The sequence below is a fragment of the Podarcis cretensis genome, assembly GCF_951804945.1.
Source record: "Podarcis cretensis genome assembly, chromosome: 1".
NCBI lineage: Eukaryota > Metazoa > Chordata > Lepidosauria > Squamata > Lacertidae > Podarcis > Podarcis cretensis.
The window spans coordinates 114,306,083-114,326,347 of NC_137170.1; the positions used below are offsets into that span (position 1 = coordinate 114,306,083).

Consider the following 20,265-nt stretch of genomic DNA (forward strand, 5'->3'; position numbering starts at 1 on the left):
CTCTTTGGCATCATGTAGCACAAGAAGACCTTAGGATAACCTGAGATCTGTATGCTTAGTTTCTCTGAGAAGAAAATAGCAAATGAGTCTGAAAGCAAGAAGGGTCCTTACATCAGAAAAAGGTGACGCTTAGAACATACCATTTTAACATCAAGGATTGAATACTGCAATTCATTTTTTTGTGGTGCTACTCTTCAAGTCCTCATAGTTACATAATGTGGCAGTCCATCTTCCTGTTACTACTTGACTGTGTAAGGCATTCCTGCTCAAATTCTTACAAGCAATGGTGCTATTAGGCTTTAGGACCCAAATCCATATAGCACAGGGCCCCTGTGAATGATGCCAGTCAACAGATGTCTTGGTGTTGGGAGGCACAATGGGAGTAAACCACAGCAGTATTTGGAAGGAAAACACTACTCTGGCAGCCTGCCATGTTACCTGATTGATGATTGACTTGAAATGTTTCCCCAAAATGAGAGGGCCATTGAACTGAGCCAAACGCCACCTTCCAGGGACATGATTCTGTTTCTTCCCATGTCTGCATTATTTGTGATTTTTTTAAATGAAAAAAATCAGTATTTTGAATATATTCCAAAAGGAATCTCTTTTTTCTTTTTCTGAATATATTTCTCTCTCTCTCCAGGCACCCATTTGTGTCTGCATTTTGTTCTAAAAATCCACATTTTTGCAGACAGTTTACCCTCAAATAAAAATTTTGGCAGCATTTTTGAGCCAATAAATGTATTGCAAAATTCAGAGATGTGTGAAAGTTGAAGGACAACTGTTTTTCAATCTGTGTATTAGACCTCGAAGTGTGAACCAGATTGGTTCGGTTAAAAATGTAGATGAAAAGAAATCCTCAAGTCTCCCTGGTGTGTGCTGGTGCAGAGTAGATTAAGGAATTCATGCCCAATTCCCCAAATGGCGACCATGGCAGCTTTGCCTCCCTGCACAGATGGCCTCTAGTTGGATTAGAGTGCAGAGTCTCCCTTTTGCTCCCTGCTCTCAAATTCATTTGTGCAGCTTTTGCTGGGGATGGCAAATTTATAGCTTTAGCATTCATTGCTTGGAGAAACAGGCCAAAAAGTTTGAAGCACCAAAGCCTGAAATCTCTAGTGAAATATCAGAACAGTTGAAAGATTAAGTTTCAGTGCTTCTTTCTTGGCCACTTCTCAAATGTATTTTCTCCTGTCAGGAGAAAACCCATCATGGAATGTTAAAGCACATTTCTTTTTTACATTAGGGAATCAGCTTTTAAAATGTTTCTCATCCACCTTATCTGCTGTCCCCCACCCTCCCTTCTCTGGCTGCAAGTCACTGAAAAATGAATATAATCTGAGTTGGCCACACTTTTGTTCCCTGTTCCTCTCTCCTCCCCACCCCCACCCCGTTTGTCACTCATCACTCAGTGAACAAGAAATGTATGAATATTATTAAATTGCTGCTTCGGTCATTATGTATCGGAAGGAACAACTGCTTGAAATATTTGGGCAAAGGTTTTCTCTTATTCAGAATGACTAAGAAGGATTTCAGAGATTAGCCCAAGAAGCATCTTAGAAAATCTAGCGTTCAGATATGGTAATGCCTTCTTTTCTATCATCATTATTCTCATCTTCGGGACTAGTTTTGACAAACTTTTCAAGTTTTTCTTCCTGGCTGAAAGACGTATCAAAGAGACAAACAAAACCCTATTTGCATGCAACTGGCAGTCTAAATGGTGTACAGAAATCAATCATGGGGATGTCTTTCATAAGTTTGCTAGGGCATGTATTACAATGCACGGGCTTGTATTACATTTGAAGTGGCAAGATATCGCCGCAATAATCTTGATGGATCTAGTGGTGGATAAAATGGTCTATCTCTGCTCTTTGTCACTTTCACATGTATTCACTCATTAAACTGTTCCTTCTCATCTATGCATTAACCTGCAGGAATATGTGCATTTTTGCACAAACCTGCCAGCTGGAAGCATCATTTGTGGCCAGCAGGGTGTGTGATGCGGTATGTATCTGGGGTGTGTGGCTTAGAGGGCTATTTAAACCCATGCCTGCTTTCTCTCCTCATCCTTGGATTTCTAGCACTGACTTGGACCACTCTAGGTTGTTGTACATATCTTAGTGTGCCTATTTGTGTGGAGCTGAGTAGGATTTTTGTTGTTGTTCATTCTCAAATTGGCTCGGTCATGCAGGTTTTTTCACCTACTGCATGCAGTGGCTGTAAGGTAATGACTGTGGCCAAATTGGTAATATTGTCGGCTTTGGAGTTGAGGGGTGTTTCTTCCTGGCTGTGTGACCTGTGGTGCTGGATGCAGGATTCCTTGGTGACTCACCTATCAGGAGTTGCATGGCTCTGTGGTGGGTCTGAGAAGTCTCCCAGCGAGGGCTCAGATAAGGAGTTATGCCCTTGTCAGAAGCAGAGTGGCTCACTCAAGTTTGACTGAGTTATGGTTGCTCCCACATTCCATTTATCCTCTGCTGACATCTACAATAGTGTTGCCATATTTCAAAAAGTGAAAATCTGGACACAAAAGTTGTTGATTATCCCCCCCCCCAAATTGAAGTTTTTTACTTTTTAAAAAAGGGAAATCGGGCTACCATATGTCCAGGTTTCCCTGGACCTATTAGCCGCTTTTGGAAAAATCTGCCCAGACACCATTTTCAACAGATGGATCCCAGCTATGTCTGGGAAATTCTGGATGTATGGCAGCCCTAATCTAGAATGATTTAAATGTGCCCTGGTTCAACCCCACATGTTGCCTCTTTTTTACTCATTCAGGTCACAAAAATACCTATTTCTACATGTTTTGCACTTAAAGTACGTATTTTGAGAACACATTTTCAAGTATTTATTTTTAACCAAGAACTCTGTTGGAACTAAAGGGACGCGGGTGGTGCTGTGGATTAAACCACAGAGCCTAGGACTTGCTGATCAGAAGGTGGGCGGTTCGAATCTCCGTGACGGGGTGAGTTCCCGTTGCTCGGTCCCTGCTCTTGCCAACCTAGCAGTTTGAAAGCATGTCAAGTGCAAGTAGATAAATAGCTGCCGCTCTGGTGGGAAGTTAAACAGCGTTTCCATGCTGTTTGCCAGAAGTGGCTTAGTCATGCTGGCCACATGACCCGGAAGCTGTACGCCGGCTCCCTCAGCCAATAAAGAGAGATGAGCGCCGCAACCCCAGAGTCGGCCACGACTGGACCTAATGGTCAGGGGTCCCTTTACCTTTACCTTTACTATTGGAACTAAATGTGTTGTGATCGTGGTAGTTTTCAGTCCCTTTCCTGATGATTCCCAACATGAAGTAGTCAAACTCTGGGTCGACATTTTCATGAAATTATCTGCCATAAGCCTGAAATCCCTTTCCTGGTCAGTCACTGCCACCTGAGTCTACAACACAGTAAATATGGAATTGCGGGGGAAGGTGCCTCATAGCGCATCATTTTACATTTGCTTTCATTGAACTGCATTTTCCATTTTAATGTCCACTCATCTCGTTTGGAGAGATCCTTTCTGAATTCTTTTATATTTCTTTTGTATGTCTATCTCACATACCTAAAGTATAAGAATTCCTAAATTGATATATCTGGACCAGTCAGAGAAAAGAAGACTAGATTGAGCCAACCCTGAACAGGGATGAGGTAATCTCTCAGTTTGAGTTTCTCTTAGTTTGTGACTTTTTTTTTTAAGTCCTCATGAAGATTCATCATCAGCTGCTCTTGCTCTCTCATGCTTGATATCTTGCTTCATCTTATTTACTGTTCTTAGTCTGTCTAAAATCCTTTTGTTTTGATTTTATGTTACATTTGTTGTATCATTGAAAATCAATAAAAATAGTGTTAAAATACGTCACGAGCATCTTAATGCCAGTGTCTCCTAACACTTTACCCATGTTTATGCATTTTTGTACACCTCACTTTGCTGGAGAACTGCATCGCAAAACTGAGAGAAATGCAAATTTTGAAAGGTGACTGTGTTTCTGTTTAAGCATTGTTTTGGAAAGTGCAAATTAGCTAAGTTTGCCTCTAAATGCAAACTGAATTGAAATTCTCTCCATCCCTAACTCCAAAGGACCTAGCTCAAGGGAAGCAACAACAAAACATCCCCTTTATGTACCTTGTATAAGCTTCCAGGGCATAGAGGGAAAGCTCTCAGTTGACTTTTCACAGGGCACTTCTGAAATTGTGGAGAAAATGAAAGAGAGTTTTTGAGAACCTCTTCTAGGACACATCTGGTGCATTAAGTGAGAGTTCATTCTAGTCTCACTGGAACTATGCACTGCATTTTAAATACATTTCAATCAAGTGAGGCCATATGTTTTCAGATTTGGTTAGACGAACTTTGCTGTATTCAGTAGCCCCTTTCCCCAGCATTTCAACTGTATTTTCTAGCTAAGGACAACTGAATTTTCAGGGAATAGCAAAGCATTTTACTACAGTACTTTTTTCTTTTCTTTAAAAAGTGCTTAAATGAGTCATTTATTTGATTGGAACCTATCAAGCAAAAAAAGTAAAAAAAATAAGTTGAATGATAAATTGTACTTAATAAGCTCAAAGGGGAAATAGGCAGGGATGAAAAGCAGGCTTGGGTTTTACCGTGTTCTTTAGATTCTCATTCTTTAAACAACTTTATTTTACAATGCATGGTTTGCTGTGTAATCCTTAAACCTAAAATGGATTAAGGTATATTTTGCCACATGTTTTAAAAAGGTCTGATTTTATGCTTCCTGCAGCACAATATGCTGAGAACTGAGACTACTGTCGGTAATCTTTGCATTTTAGAAAAATGGGCTGTGTAGCCAGATTGTGCTGTATCAATGCAGGTTATAATGACAGGCGAGGTAAGTGAGAAAGGTTGTAGACTGAGAAATCTTTTGACTGAAATCACAATACAGCAGGTATTGGCCTTCCTGGTGTTGCTGGATTGCAACTCTGGCCATCATCTCTGGCCATTGGCCAGGCTTGCTGGGGCTGATGGGAGCTGCAGTTCAGCAGCATATTAGGGCCAAGGATTCCCCACACCAGCCATACATACTCTGTCCATAAATTCCCTACAAGGGCAATTGCTCTCTGTTCCATGAGTATCAGAGGAGCACCACCACTAGAGCCCTGTCCTCTCTGCATAGCACCACCTTTCATCTACACTATCCCATCATTGGTTCAATTTCATTGTCAGTCTCTTTGGGCTGTTTTTGGAATGTTTCCACCCCTCTCCTTTTGGCTTTGTTTTTTTATGGCGGCAGAGGTTGCATGGACACCCTTGTGCACCATCCCAGCTACACTGCAATATTGGATTTCTTCTTTGACATCTAGAGATAGCTCTCTACTGGGTCTAGCTGACATTTTAAAATAGCCTCTCAGTAGAAATGATCTCTTCAGCCAATTGGATGGTTCTTTCTACACTTTTTCATATCTCTCTGTGTCTCTTCTTTCCTTCCCAGCCACTCAATTCCATGCCCCTTCTGACCTATGTTCAGTTTTTTCTCCTATCAAGGGACATCCACACCATACATTTAAAGTACTATGATATTACCTTAAACAACCATGGTTCCCTCCCCCCCAAATATGGGAGCTGTGGTTTATTAAGGGTGCTGAGAGTTGTTAAGAAGTCCTTATTCCCCTCCCAGAGGTACAATTTCCAGAGTGGTTTAACAATTCATACATCTTCAGAATGTTAGAGACCTTTTTATAAGAGAAAGACATACTTTCTTAAATATCAACCATTCACTAAATGATACTGGTCTTTGGAAGGTTGGAGTATCCCATCTGAATATTGTTCACAACCTATATTTTATTTATTTTTGCAACTTTCATAAAGAAAGAAAAAAGTTCATTTCAGGACAAGGTATGGCGGATGGCTATCGCTCTCTCATCTGAATTTGCTATTCATGAAATCACATTGATTTGGATCTCAGGATATTCCTTGATGTGGAGATGCAAAAATGACAAAAATTATTGACGCAGTTTTTTATGAGAGCTGAAATTCAGCAGTACATTTTAAAAGGCAGAGTGGAGATGTAGAAAGTCAAGTTATGCTGAGCAATTGTCTGAAATTCAGGGATAAGGACAGTCAATGTGCTCTTCTTTCCCCCCTGAATATCTTGTACATTGCTGAATCAATATGGATGAGTCTTGATTTAGTACACCATGGTGATTTTCCTGACAAAAATCAAGACAGGCCTATAAGAAGCATATTGCTTCACGCCTCCTTCCCTTGTGCAAAAAGGGAATGTTATTTACTTTCACTGATGTTCCTGTGAAACATTTTACTAAGGAGTAGACCCAGCTGAACAGTGGAACTTAGTTCTGAGTAAGCCTGGATAAGAACTTAGGAATTCAGTGCAAGCTACCATGTCTGAAGCCCAGCATGATACATTGTAAGAGATGGAGCAGTGGCTGGGTCTCCCTTTAATCAACTGAATAATCCATCACACATTTCTGTGACATCCATCCTAAGAGATGTGGCTTTTTAATAAATATTTTTGCTCAGGTTCAGAGGTCTGTGAGCGCAGATTCTCATTCCCATTGCTAAAAGGGGGAAAAATGGGTTGATGGAAGTGTTATTTTCATGATGATTTTAAAACATTATAATGTTCATATAACCAAACTGAGTTAATAGCATTCTTTTCTTGCACTTCTGGAACTATATATATTTTTCTACTTTCTTCACCTTCACCTTCTAATCCTGAACTCTGGCTGATGAATATACAAGCTCAGGATTATCACGCAATGTACATTCATGTGTAAAATGAAATTCCTATTAAAAGTTCATTGCTTCAAATGAAATATGCTTTGTAGCATTCCCTGTAGCGATCCCTGCTGAGTTCTGTCATGATATGCTCACATTTGGTCTTGCTCCTCTCATCCTTCTACTTAACACTGTGAGATTTTGACATCATTTTGTATACAATGCTTTGCGCAAAAAAAAAAAAAAAAGACAGCAGAGGCCAGAAGCTGTTGCATTATTCAACAAGTGCATTCGAGAGCAATAGGAAATGAGCAATGAATGACATTTATTGAAAGGAAAACATTTCTTCAGAACCTTAACCGTGGGTCCTTCGATAATTAACGTGCCTTAGCCTTTGCTTAAATAAATACAGCGATCCTAATCTTGTTACTCTTTGGAACCGTTCTTAGGACAAATTTACACATTCTGGCTGTCAGGTAGGTGCCATTTACAAAATGGTCCACATACTGTCAACTTTTGCAGTGGATCATGGGAACAAAGGAAGCTGTTTTATGCTGAGTCAGACCACAGGCCCACTGAGTTCAGTACTGTCTACACTGACTGATAGTGGCTCTGTGGGCCAGGGGGCGGTACTCCCATTCTGCTGCCTGAGGCAAAACAGGAAGTGCCGCTCTGCTACTGCCACTGCCACCATGGCCACCAGCACCACACCTGCCGCTGCTGCTGCCACTGCCGCTTCCACCACACCATCTGCCACATAGGTAATACAGTGGTACCTCGGGTTAAGTACTTAATTCGTTCCGGAGGTCCGTTCTTAACCTGAAACTGTTCTTAACCTGAAGCACCACTTTAGCTAATGGGGCCTCCTGCTGCCGCTGCACCAGCGGAGCCCGATATCTGTTCTTATCCTGAAGCAAAGTTCTTAATCTGAAGCACTATTTCTGGGTTAGCGGAGTGTGTAACCTGAACCATATGTAACCTGAAGCGTATGTAACCCGAGCTACCACTGTAGCGGCAAATGTGGCTATTTAAACTTTCTTGAGTGGGCAGTTTAAATGATTATTTTGCATTGCTTCATCATATTTTTGTGTTTTCTTGTGTTCGTATATACTTTTGCGTACGATCTTGATAGCTTATGCGAGTTGGCAGTATATAAATAGGTTTATAACTAAACAAATATGTGAACTTGTTCCCATTTTGCACTAAAAAATGGACACCCACTTACACTCTGCCCCCATGTCAGGTTTGGATTTATCCGAAAGAAAAATGCAAACCCATGAGCGAAAACTATCTGCCGTACCATAAGTTGTGCTGTGAGAATGCTTCTCCTTTACAGGCAAAAGGTGTCATTAGGTGAGATAAGATATTCACTTGAATGACAAGCACATGATGGCATACCACTCACTTCCATTAAATTTCCTTCAGCAGCTTGAGATTGTGCCGAACATATTATTTTCATATGAAGTGAAATCATCCATTATCCTTTTGCAACTCAGCTACTGTAGCCAATTACATGCCTCAGTTAAATTAGCTGCACTGTTAAAAAAAGAAAGGGAAAAAGCCAGTGAACACAATCCTCCAGCAACACAAATTAGAATGAGTTGTGAAGGCAAACATTGTGGAATTAAGCACCAAGTGCAATCGCCATACACTGTTTTAGGCCCTTGGAACATACATTCTGAACACTCTGACATCTGGCAGGCGAGAGAAGCACTATGTAGGTTTACATCACTGTGGCAAACAACTACCAAAAGTTCTGGCAGAGTGAACCATTTTCTCAGTAGTTTTTTTAAACACCTTTGGATACTGAATGAGTGTTCATCCTGACATTTTTAGGCAGGTACGTGCCACACTTTCCCCAGTTAAAGAGACATTTATATCATTCCTCCTGGACACAAGGAGGAATGAGTGTTATGCCTGCAGCTGACTCACCTGGGAGAAATTCCTCTTTGCCACTGAGCAAGTGAGGGAACGACTAACCACAGAGCAGTTAATCATGTGCAGAATGCCAGAAGTTCGTTCCCAAAGTGACAATGGCTCCATTCTTAGCATTTAGGAAAGCCACACTGAAATAAACTCTATTTGTGCAATCCTTGCTCCTGTGCTCAGCAACCTGGGAGCACGGAGTGGGCTTAATGTTGCTTACTACTTTCTCATCATCTGCGTCCATGGTGCCACTGTGTGTAGGTTAATGCCTTTGTGCATACAAGTTGCATATATGAAGACTTCCATAGAATTCAGAGCTGGAGAACGTCTCCATTTGCCTCTGACTCAAACAGCAAAATGTGTTGATTTGGCAGGCCTTGCAGGCCAGAGATTAAGACTCTCTCCTTTACTGGCCCAGCTCTGTTGCCTTTTAGTAATCTCTAGAAATGCAAAAACTAATCCTGTAAAATGGCTTGCACTATTGCACACCTATGCCTAGGAGAAGGAGAGTTGTGCACCAGGCTTTTGCTAAAAGCACAGGGCCATACCTAGTGTAGAATATGGACACTTTACCATGCCTCTTCCCTTTCCAGGTGAAACATGAAACACTGAGCATGGTTGCTTCAAAATGCATAGAACAGAGAATTCTTCAGGAAATATAGGCCTTTCCTTGTCATGACTGGAATAATTTTGTGGGTTTTTTATATTTTACTTCCTTGCTATAAAGAATACAGGCCCTTGAGGAAAATATTTTGCTGACCGTGACTGGCTTTTGTTGCTGAGACATATTGCTAGCTTACAAACTTATATGAAGGATTTCAAATTCAATAGGGCTGAATAATTTATTTCCTCTCCTGCATGCGGGTAGAGGATTTTTCAGTTGGACTAGGCAAGTAGACAGGGATGCTGGCATCACTGAGAGTAAGCAGAGCTTTAACTTTGAATACATGACAGACCTGACCAACATCCTTAGCTGAGTTTCTGCCTACAGATGGTTGTGGACACACCAACTCAAAACTGAACTGTGCTGCAGCAACAGAATAGAATATTTGTGATTTCTCCAACCTTCCCACCTTATGCTATTGCGTAACCTGTTGTTAGTTTTGTTTGTTTTAAAAAAAGGTAAAGGACCCGACAGTTAAGTCCAGTCACGATCGACTTTGGGGTTGCGGTGCTCATCTTGCTTTACTGGCCGAGGGAACTGACGTTTGTCCACAAACAGTTTTTTTGGGTTGTGGCCAGCATGACTAAGCTGCTTCTGGAGAAACCAGAGCAGCACATGGAAATGCCGTTTACCTTCCTGCTGGAGCGGTACCTATTTATCTACTTGCACTTTGACATGCTTTCAAACTGCTAGGTTGGCAGGAGCTGGGACTGAGCAATGGGAGCTCACTCAATCACAGAGATTTGAACCGCCGATCTTCCGATCGGTAAACCCTAGGCTCAGTGGTTTAGACTACAGCCCTGTTTGTCTGTTTATTTATTATTTCTGTACACCACCTTTCCCCCATGATTCTCCAGCTCCCCATTTTGTCCTCAAAACAATATTGTGAGGTAGGTCCTAGTCCAACACGCCACCGGTTATAGAGCTGTTTACACAGAAACTATAGTAGCACCTAGAGGCATCACACGACACAAAAAATAAAACATATTTAAAGATAAAGCACCACATGATACAACAAATGATGAAACATCTCTTGGAAATGGTACATGTTGTCCAACTGTCCAGAGAGCTGGTGCAATTGGGCAACCATGATAAGGCCTTCTCAATAGGGGCGCCAATACTGTAGAGCACTTATCCCCATGAAACCTGGATGCAGGTGTCTTTTGTCCACTGAAAATCGAAACATTTTTATTTCTGCAGGCCAGAGCGTTCCAAACTGTGTCGTGACACGTTAGTGTGTTGGCTGCAGTGTGTAGGTGTGTTGCACGAATGCTCCCCGCGCTCCTCCTGGGACTGGTAAGGGGCTAGTTTAACCTCTGGTTTGCTAGTAAAACCGAATTACTGTTTCGCAAAATGATGTCTAAAAAGTTTGTCACCGACATGAAAAGTCAGGGAAACTATTCTGTGTACTTTCACCAGTATCTACAGTAAAGGTTACTTTTCATCTGTGGTCTCTGCCTTTGTTGTATTTCAATGTAACATTAATGTTGTTCTTTTATGCTATTTCTAACACATTTTTTCCTAACATAGTTTTTTGAAAATAGTATTTTATGACCCTATCCCATTTTCAATATGGGAATAATAATGCTACTGTACTTAGACGAGTACTCTGAAGATTACTGAGATAATATATGTGAAGTTCTGCAGACTTTCAAATAGCACTATCCCAGCCTGTTCACAGGTCCTTACATGATCAGTGAAAACAGTTGGTCCTGGCAAGTATTAACTGCTCTCAGTCTTAACCTGATAACTGCCATTTGTCCATATTTTAATTTGTCTGAATTAATTTTAAGATGTATTTTAATTAATCGATGCCTGTTTTGATGTATACTGTGTCATTTATATGATGTTAGCTGCTCTGAGCCTGGCTCTGGCCGGGGAGGGCGGAGTACAAATAAATAGTAGTAGTAGTAGTAATAATAATAATAATAATAATAATAATAATAATAATATTGACCTTCATTCTTGATGGGAGGTAGGAATGGGGAGTATATTCAATTCATTTTGCATTTAAAGGTGAACTTGCCAAATTCACACCCTGTGGAACAATACAGAGATAGAAATGCAGCCATCCTTTGAAATTTGCACTCTCTAAATTTTGAAATGCAGTTCTCCAGCCAAATAATATGAACAAAATGCATATGCTAGGGTAACGTATACTACGGTAAAGTATATACAAAATGCATATACTAGGGTAAAGTCTACATAAAAATGCAAGTTATTAGTGAAAATCACATAAAAATGAATTCTATAAGGCAAATATGGGAAAATGTGTAAGTTAGGTGGAATTGCATAGAAAAATGTTTGCATTAGATATAATACAGGGGTGTGTGCAAGTGTGATTTAGTAGAATGTTTTGGAAAATATAATTATGCCCCCCCCCCTTATTTCAGACCCTCCAAGTGTTCCTATTTTCCAGGGACATCCCTAATTTAGAAAAGACGTCCTGGATTCTGATTTGATTCCAGAATGTCCCACTTTTCCTTAGGATGTCCCTATTTTCATTGGAGAAATGTTGGAGGTTGTGGAATTATCTGATGCCCGAGCAGTCTGAAGGCAATCCTGTATAAGGAAGTTTTTAAATGTTTAATGTCTTATTATGTTTTTATATATGTTGGAAGCGTCCCAGAGTGGCTGGGCAACCCAGTAAGATGTGTGGGGTATAAAGTAAAATTATCGTAATGGAATGGGATGTCGCTATTTTCATTGGAGAAATGTTGGAGGGTATGTTATTTTACATCACTTGTGGCCCAGAGTGAGAGAAGGCTGCCTTAAGATATCAATGTATGAGAGACTGGCAAGCTGAATGACTTTCTTTTAGTGTTCTAAACCTTTAGAGGAAGACATTTTATTCCTCCTGCCGCTTTGCAGGAAGACAGGTTCAGTATTCACCTTGATACAAATGACACAAAAGGCTAATTGTGTGAAACCTTTGCAGCAGCAACGGATTCTGGTGGAATTTTGTGTGTGTGTGTGAAAATTTCACAGCTCCTTCTCTGTGCCAGCCACGCTGTCATCCTCGGCAGTGTTGTCATTCCCCTCAACAGGATGGCTGCCCTCGTTTATCACAATCAGAAGGCATGTGGAGATGAAGAAAAGAGCAGCTTCAAAGACGTGAAGTCACATGGATAGCTAGGCCTGCAATCCTAAATATTCTTTCAGTGGCGACAGGCAGCCATTCCAAGGTCGGAATGCATTTACGTAGGCCAAGCTCATCTCCGTAAACTGATACTAACGCTTGGTGGTCATGTTAACTTTTATTCTACAGCAGGACTTTTTTTAAAAAAAATGCAAATGAAGATAATGATTCCTTTAAAAAATAGTAAGTCTCAGAAATACCTACTACAGGCAAGCTGACAATCTACCTAAGACAATTAAAAAATAGAAGATGCCACTTTTTGCAGTGGCGGATGCATATTCTCCAACTTTTATCTGATGAAAATAGGGACATCCCATTCCATAATGATCATTTTACTCTTTATAGCCCACACATCTTCCTGGGTTGCCCCAGTCACTCTGGGTGGCTTCCAACATATATAAAAACATAATAAAACATTAAACATTAAAAAACTTCCCCATACAGTGGTACCTCAGGATGCAAACGGGATCTGTTCTGGAGTCCCGTTCGCATCCTGAATAGAATGTAAGACGTGACGGCGCGGGTCGCGTTTTGCTGCTTCCACACATGTGTGTGACATAATTTTGAGCGTCTGCGCTTGTGCGAGCAGTAAAACCTGGAAGTAACACACTCCGTTACTTCCGGGTTGCCACGGAGCGCAACCCGAAGGCGCTCAACCTGAAGCACATTCAACCTGAGGTATGGCTGTATAGGATTGTCTTCAAATGGCTCGGGGGTTGGATAACTCCATGCCATCCAACATTTCCCCAATGAAAATAGGGACGTCCTAAGAAAAAGCAGGATATTCTGGGATCAAATCAGAAACCGGGATGGCTTCTTGGAATATACGGACACTTGAAGGTTCTGTGGCTGGTGACCCTTGGGACTGGTAGGGTGGAAGGCAAAGAGGGCAACTGTAGGTAGAATCTGGGCTAATGACAGGCAGAACCGACTAATTCTAGTTCTGTCCTCATCTTCCTTCCTGTTAGGTTACACAAAGAGTACTAGAGATGAAGGAGGTGAAGGTGACAGCTAGGGCCATCCTCTGGGCGGGATGTAAGTAAGAAGACAAGCAGGGTGGGGGTTGGCTGAGGGCAGATTGAGGCTGGTGGGGCAGCACCCCATTCCACTCTAATGAACCATCTTTCACTGATTTTTTGTTTCTAACACCATCCTATAATAAAGAAAATTCCCAACACAACACCCCCCCCAGAGTATTTGAGTATTCTGCCTCAAGGAAAATAGTTTTGATAAAATAGCACAGTTTGTCAAGCAGGGATTCTACCTTCCCCTAGCTTGTCATTTGCTTTTTACCTAAAGCAAGTGTGGAGTTTTGTCCTTTGATGAAACAACATACTTTCATGAGTTTGTCCTGTGATGAAACAACAGTGCGAATTCCACCGAATTCAAATTGTTAGGCAGCAAAATGCAATATAATGAAATAAAAGAAACAATTAAAATGCAATTAAAAATCACTCTGCATATTTAATGGCAGCACACCACAAACCACGTGGGTGAAGCTATTGGACCACTGGTGGTCCACAGACCACAGTCTGGGACCCCCTGGTGAATAGTGTATGCCTTGCTGGCAGATGGATGCTAGTGGATTCAAAATCAAGACATGGATTTCTGTTTTTATGGATGTAGCCACAATGAGAGTTCTTTATGTGGCATGTTTTTTTCCTTTTCATACCCTCAACTACATCACCCTTAGATGCTTTTCATGGAATGTGAAAACTAAAGTATTCTGTTTGCCACAACATAGAGTTGCATAGATAGTGTTTTGAGTTGCTTGAAGGAAGACTGTCATTTTTTAAAAAAAGTTTGTGGTTGTTTTTTAAAAAACTATTGTAACATGGAAAAAAGACGTTCCCTTTACCTGAGATTGCATTGCTAGAGATGTCAGATCGATGGATGAAATAAAGCATTTAAGGACGACTGGTGTCATTCATATACAGTAGCACCCACCATGAAGCCCTAGACAAATGAGTGGAACAGAACTACATAAATATGCATTTGCTGCTTACTCTAAACTTCAAGGACACTGTGAAATGCAAATCTAGGGAAAGGCAGATATATGGATCATATCTCGTGTGGATTTTACTCCCCACATTTCTCTTTGTCTTGTTAGATAATGCAATGTTCAATTGTTTCAAGCAACATGCCCCCAAACATTGTAAAATGGTCTAATTCCCTCCCCCCCTTCAGCTTATTGTCAGCTGTTCATTTAGAAAATCCTCCTTTGAATAATTTTATTTTCTTTGTGCAGCGCAGTTGTGATCTGCAAAGAGGATTAGCCATTGTGTGTATTTTGTTGTGGTGCCAATCCAATATACTAAGTCTTATGAACTGGTCTTAGTTGTAGATTTCTTAGATCCTGGCTTCATCTGATATATTAGGTAGGCAAGCTCTATATGTTCTGTGTCAGCAAACATTTTAAGCTCACAAGTAAGCTCACATTTCTGTTTAGGGGTATATGATAGCCAGTAGGAAAGAGCTGCTAGATATTTTTTGGGGGAGGGGAGGCGGAGTTACAAATCTTTGTGGAGGTTGTTATCATTGGCCGGCAGTCCAGTGATGGTGAGGAGCATGGTGGATGAGTAAGTAGCAGGAAGTAGAGGATGGATGTGGTCGCTTATCTGGGGAATGCCTGCTTCACGCACCCTCAAAAATCCATGCCTGGGGCCACAGCCCCTCTGGACCCCCCCCCCCCACATGCTACACCCCTGCAAGTAATTGACTAAGCACTTGTGCTATGGTTAAAAAAAATTCTTTTTGAGCAATTATGTGCCTTTCTATTTTTTAGCCTTGCAGCTTCCTCTTTTCCTGAAAAGAGTGAAATTCAACATTTTTAGAGGAATACTTCTTTTTTTCAGGTGAACACTTAAATAGCACAGTGTCTGGAAGACAGTTTATTGGAAGCAAAAGCAAAGATGAAATTGAACTCCTGAGATTTGAAGAGAATATGCAATCTATTATCATTTCTGTATTATTAATGCACTTGTTGAGATGGGAATTAAAAAAAAAAGTTGCCCATTTTTTATTGGTTTTAGCATCAATTCTGTGTGGTTTTCTTCCCTCTCCCTTCGTAATTTACCCTTTCCTAATTATTTAGGTGACATTTCCTTTAGGAACTTTCCAATCAAACCAACATGGCTAGAAGATTTAATTCTCCTCTGTTTTGCATGGTGTTCTTTTCAATCACACAGTCAATATGTGCACTTTAATAATATGCTAAGATTGTTCCCCACGTGATTTCTCCCCCTGCCCCTGAGCTTTAGAAGATGTTGGAGCCATGTTATTGCTCCTCTCCTACTCCTTCCTTGAGACATTTGCAGAAGGTTTTCAGCACAAAACATCTGGAATGCTTACTGATTGAAATATGCGATAAAGAGAGGTAGATATTGGTGTGTGCATGCTGTGGTAGTAATTCTAAATGTAATTTGTCTGCTACATTGTAGCAAAACCCAGATGTGCTATTTATTTGAGGGTGCTGAGAAACTGACTGTAAAAAGTTATATACTCCCCACCACAACCCCAGAAGCAATAGTTCTCTCTCTCTCTCTCTCTCTCTCTCTCTCTCTCTCACTCACACACACACACACACACAAATTAGTTTATATTAAGGATATTTTTAACAGATAAACAGGGAAACGTACATCTATCATCTCCACTTTCAATTCATAGAATCTTTTAGACAGTTCCTTGTTAACTCAATGTATGGACAGGGCACCCTTAACACCCTTTGCAAAATTTCTCCACCCATGTATCACCTCAAAAACTATTTTTGAAGCAGAGTATCAAAAGCACATTGGGTCCTCTGCCGTGCTAAGCTGAGCATTTACTAGACAACGGTTAGGATTTCAGAATGCTTTGCCAGGCACCGCAAATGGATTTCCAGTCGAAGCCTAGAGCTTTTCAAAGGACACATTACCCAAGAATATAAGGGGATAAGTTGTTTTGAAGATGGCACATGCGTCACCAGATCTGTCTGCTCTCGCTTTTCTCCTTCCTTCCCTTGCATATTCGGAAAGACGATAGTACTACAGAACTCAAAGAACAGCTTGACTTTCTGACAGAAAAAGTCAAACTGCGGAGGCTCATTTCTTCCTTTGAAAATGACACACATGAATCATTAGCACCTTTAACAAGTTGGAAGAGCTCCAATTTTATTTGGTCAATAACGCTCTTGACTTCAAATGGGAAACTGCAGCAGTCCCTCCCCTCCTTTGCCAGTTTTTGACGAGGCGACTTCTGCAAAACTGATGAGCAGCAAGTTCAAGGAAACACTGAAGAAAGTGGGGGGAACGACATATGGCACATTTCCTATTTCCAGAATTTCTTTGCTATTAACACTTCCTGGCAGATTTTGAACAGTCTTTGAATGTAGGGTGTGGGTTTCTTCTTTTTGGCGTGTGGGAAGATCAGTTGATGATGAAGATATGCTGCCCTTGAGAAACCATTACAGGTGTTTAAACCCCATAAACTCGTGTACATGTTAGTAAAGATGGATAATTATAACTCCACCATAATTAAAAGCATACAATTTAGCAAAGAAATGAGACTGATAGCTTGCACGTCTCTAGATATAGACTCACTCAACCTTTCCCACCCCCCTGGGGTAGCTTCATCTGATTCTGTTCCCATGGTAATTTCCATGGCAACTACTTTGTTTGTGTTGTGTCTGTACTTGATAATCACTTTTGCATTTGCATCAGTGTTTTGTCTCCCTCCTACAGTTCATTACCCCTTGTAATGAGTAAGGAGGCATTTGATTCTTAGCGAGGACACACTGAATTCATACAGCTATCTGTACTACTATCTCTGTAATACTGCAGTGTGCAGAACTGCTATTGGGTGGTTCATTTATTAATTAAATTGAATCTAACATGAAGCACTGAGACTGTTCGTCCTGCAACAGCAGGCACCCTCACTGTCATTGCAAGTGCAAGAACATCTTCAGTTTAGCGTGATGATTTTCAGGGAGGGAAATTATTTCCTTCGTATTACTTCAGTGTCATCTACTGGTTAGTGTTTTCCTCTCTCTCTCTCTCTCTCTCTCTCTCTCTCTCGTGTGTGTGCAAGGGCATGCATGATTATCCCAGGTAGAAATGCTCAAATATAAAATAGCTGTCTCATATCTAGACTGAAAAGGTACAAGAATGTAAAATCTGGCAGATGTCCATTGAAAATCATTGGGGCTTGATAATTTCCTGGTTGCTGGTCCTGAATATTTTAAAGAAGACACACATTGAATTTCATAAGGTTATGCACATCACATTTATTGAGTTGTATATGTATAAGCAAATATTTGACTATGACATAACCAAGGTATTAGACAAGATAGCATTTAGGTCCCCTTCAGGCCTATGGTTCAATCTTTTTGTTTTCTTTTTTTAAAAATAGAATAGACTTGTACAATCTTGTGGTCCCTGGAGTCAAACACAGCCCATATACATGTGTTGAGGTTTTCCATTTGCTGAAGATTGTTTTGTTTTTGTAGTCCGAGAAAAACCCCCAAATCCTATGCCATATAAGCCTGGTAGGTGGCACTTGGCTTGTTGGATACCAAATTCAATATCCCAGATTCCACATAAGAAAAATAATATCCCCTTCTTCTGATAGATCGAACATACAAAATTTGACAACAGTTACTACATTGCTACTGAAGATAACCAGCAGACAAATTGTTTATGGACTGTCTTTTAGAAATGGAAAGTCACATGTTCATTTTAATAGTTTAATTTCCTTCCAAATTTGTTCCTTGCGTGACTTGGTTGTGCTTCTTTCATCTGAAAGTCCAGAGAAATGATTCAGATTAAAGGACTTTAATGTTGGCTAATTTTGGATTGCTCAGAAATTGTTCACTGTTTCTTTTTAAAATGTTGTTTTTAAATGAAATGATGTCTCTAAAGTCCACATGTTCATCTACAACATATAATTTTGTTGCGTGCGTACGTGCGCACCTACACACACACGCAGTTACAGCTTTTTCTGCTACATTTCCCAAAAGGATCAAAAATCAAAACGATAAACAGTCTTAACTAGCCACAAATGCTTTTGGTAGGAAATTAAAATTATTTGATGTACAAAGATATGGCTGGCAGGCCAAAAATAAGTACTGGAAGATAAAGAGAGAACAAAGGAGGAATGGGTCATAAGTGAATGACCAAGAAGCAATAAGGAAAGAGAGAGTGAAGTATAAGACAATGACACTGAGGAGAGAGAAGGATTTAGAGAACAGGCTTTGGTGATTACAGATGGTTGCCAATGCTGTTGAAAAAGTGCTCTCTCTCTCTCTCTCTCTCTCTCTCTCTCTCTGTGTGTGTGTGTGTGAGAGAGAGTGTTAATGTTTCAACTAAATGGGAATTGGAAGTTTTTGCAGTGGGTGGGCGCACTCTTAATTTTGCACTATTGTCATTCCACATTTAAAATTGAAACTATGTCCAGAATGAAAAGGCTCTGAAATGGTTCTCTTGTGATTGGAGCACAGCTAATGAGCTCCTTTGTGAAATTTTGGAGAATTTCATTTGTCCTCCAGAGAATATTCGGTGAAATCCCACCCGCTGCCCATTTGGCAACACGCTAATCATTCTTTGGAGAGGCCTACAGCCATAAAAGGCAGATTTAGAGGAGAGTGACTGGTTTGCCCTCACTAGCACAAGCCAAGATGGTGCCTCAGGGGGCGTTGCAATGATGATGTAGAACAGAAGGTAAGAGGCACTGAATTATGGCAATGCATAGGGCACCGAATTTTGAAAGCCCAAAGCTTTCAAGCTGCCACTGCAACAAAGTACTTTCAAAAGCCCTGAAGAAGATCATACTTGCATATCTACAATCCTGTTTAGGGAAGTTTTTAATGTTTGATGTTTGATTTGATGTTTGATTGTATTTTTAATATTTTGTTGGAAGCTGCCCAGAGTGGCTGGGGAAACCCAGTCAGATGGGCGGGGTATAAATTATTATTATTATTATTATTATTATTATTATTATTATTATTGTTATTATTCCCATGCAAATGCATGGGGAACCAGTTTTTGCAAACATACAGCATTCAGTGTTTCTAAAAGACAAAAAACGAAGAAAAAAAGAAAAGAATTTTGGTAGCCACTTTTATAAATGGCACTTGGGGGTATTCTTGGAATCCTTGGCTACACACTGTTTATAGTTCGTTTCTTTTTAAAATATAATTGGTAGGCTGTTTGAGATAAGATAAGCTTATCTCAGGGAGGAGGACCTGCATCTCACTCATGAGAATTTCCTGAAACATTATTTCACTTTGATAATTTTCTAATGCATTTTCTTATCTCATTAGTTCATGGAGAATGGTTGGGGAAATGCAGGATAATATTTTGGCACAAAATTATTAATTATCACATGATGTAGACACTAGAACAATAAACACTGATATATCCATAGGTAGGTAGGTAGGTAGGTAGGTAGGTAGGTAGGTAGATATATATAGATAGATAGATGATAGATAGATAGATGATAGATATAAAAGGTAAAGGGACCCCTGACCATTAGGTCCAGTCATGGCCAACTCTGGGGTTGGGTTTGGCGCTCATCTCGCTTTATTGGCCGAGGGAGCTGGCGTACAGCTTCTGGGTCATGTGGCCAGCATGGCTAAGCCGCTTCTGGCAAACCAGAGCAGCGCACGGAAACGGCGTTTACCTTCCCGCCAGAGAGGTACCTATTTATCTTCTTGCACTTTGACGTGCTTTTGAACTGCTCGGTTGGCAGGAGCAGGGACCGAGCACCGGGAGCTCACCCCGTTGCGGGGATTCAAACCGCCGACCTTCTGATCAGCAAGTCCTAGGCTCTGTGATTTAACCCACAGCACTATATAGATGTCAAGCTTTGTTGAGCTTTATTTGGG

At 40.6% G+C, this 20,265-nt stretch overlaps 1 long non-coding RNA gene across 1 annotated transcript; it reads left to right on the forward strand.

Annotated features, from left to right (window-relative positions):
- Positions 1-10,163: 10,163 nt before the first annotated feature.
- LOC307220706 lies at positions 10,164-15,370 on the forward strand. Its single transcript, XR_013841055.1, has 3 exons — positions 10,164-10,564; positions 13,376-13,442; positions 15,263-15,370. It is a non-coding gene; the product is annotated as an uncharacterized lncRNA (long non-coding RNA).
- Positions 15,371-20,265: the final 4,895 nt, after the last annotated feature.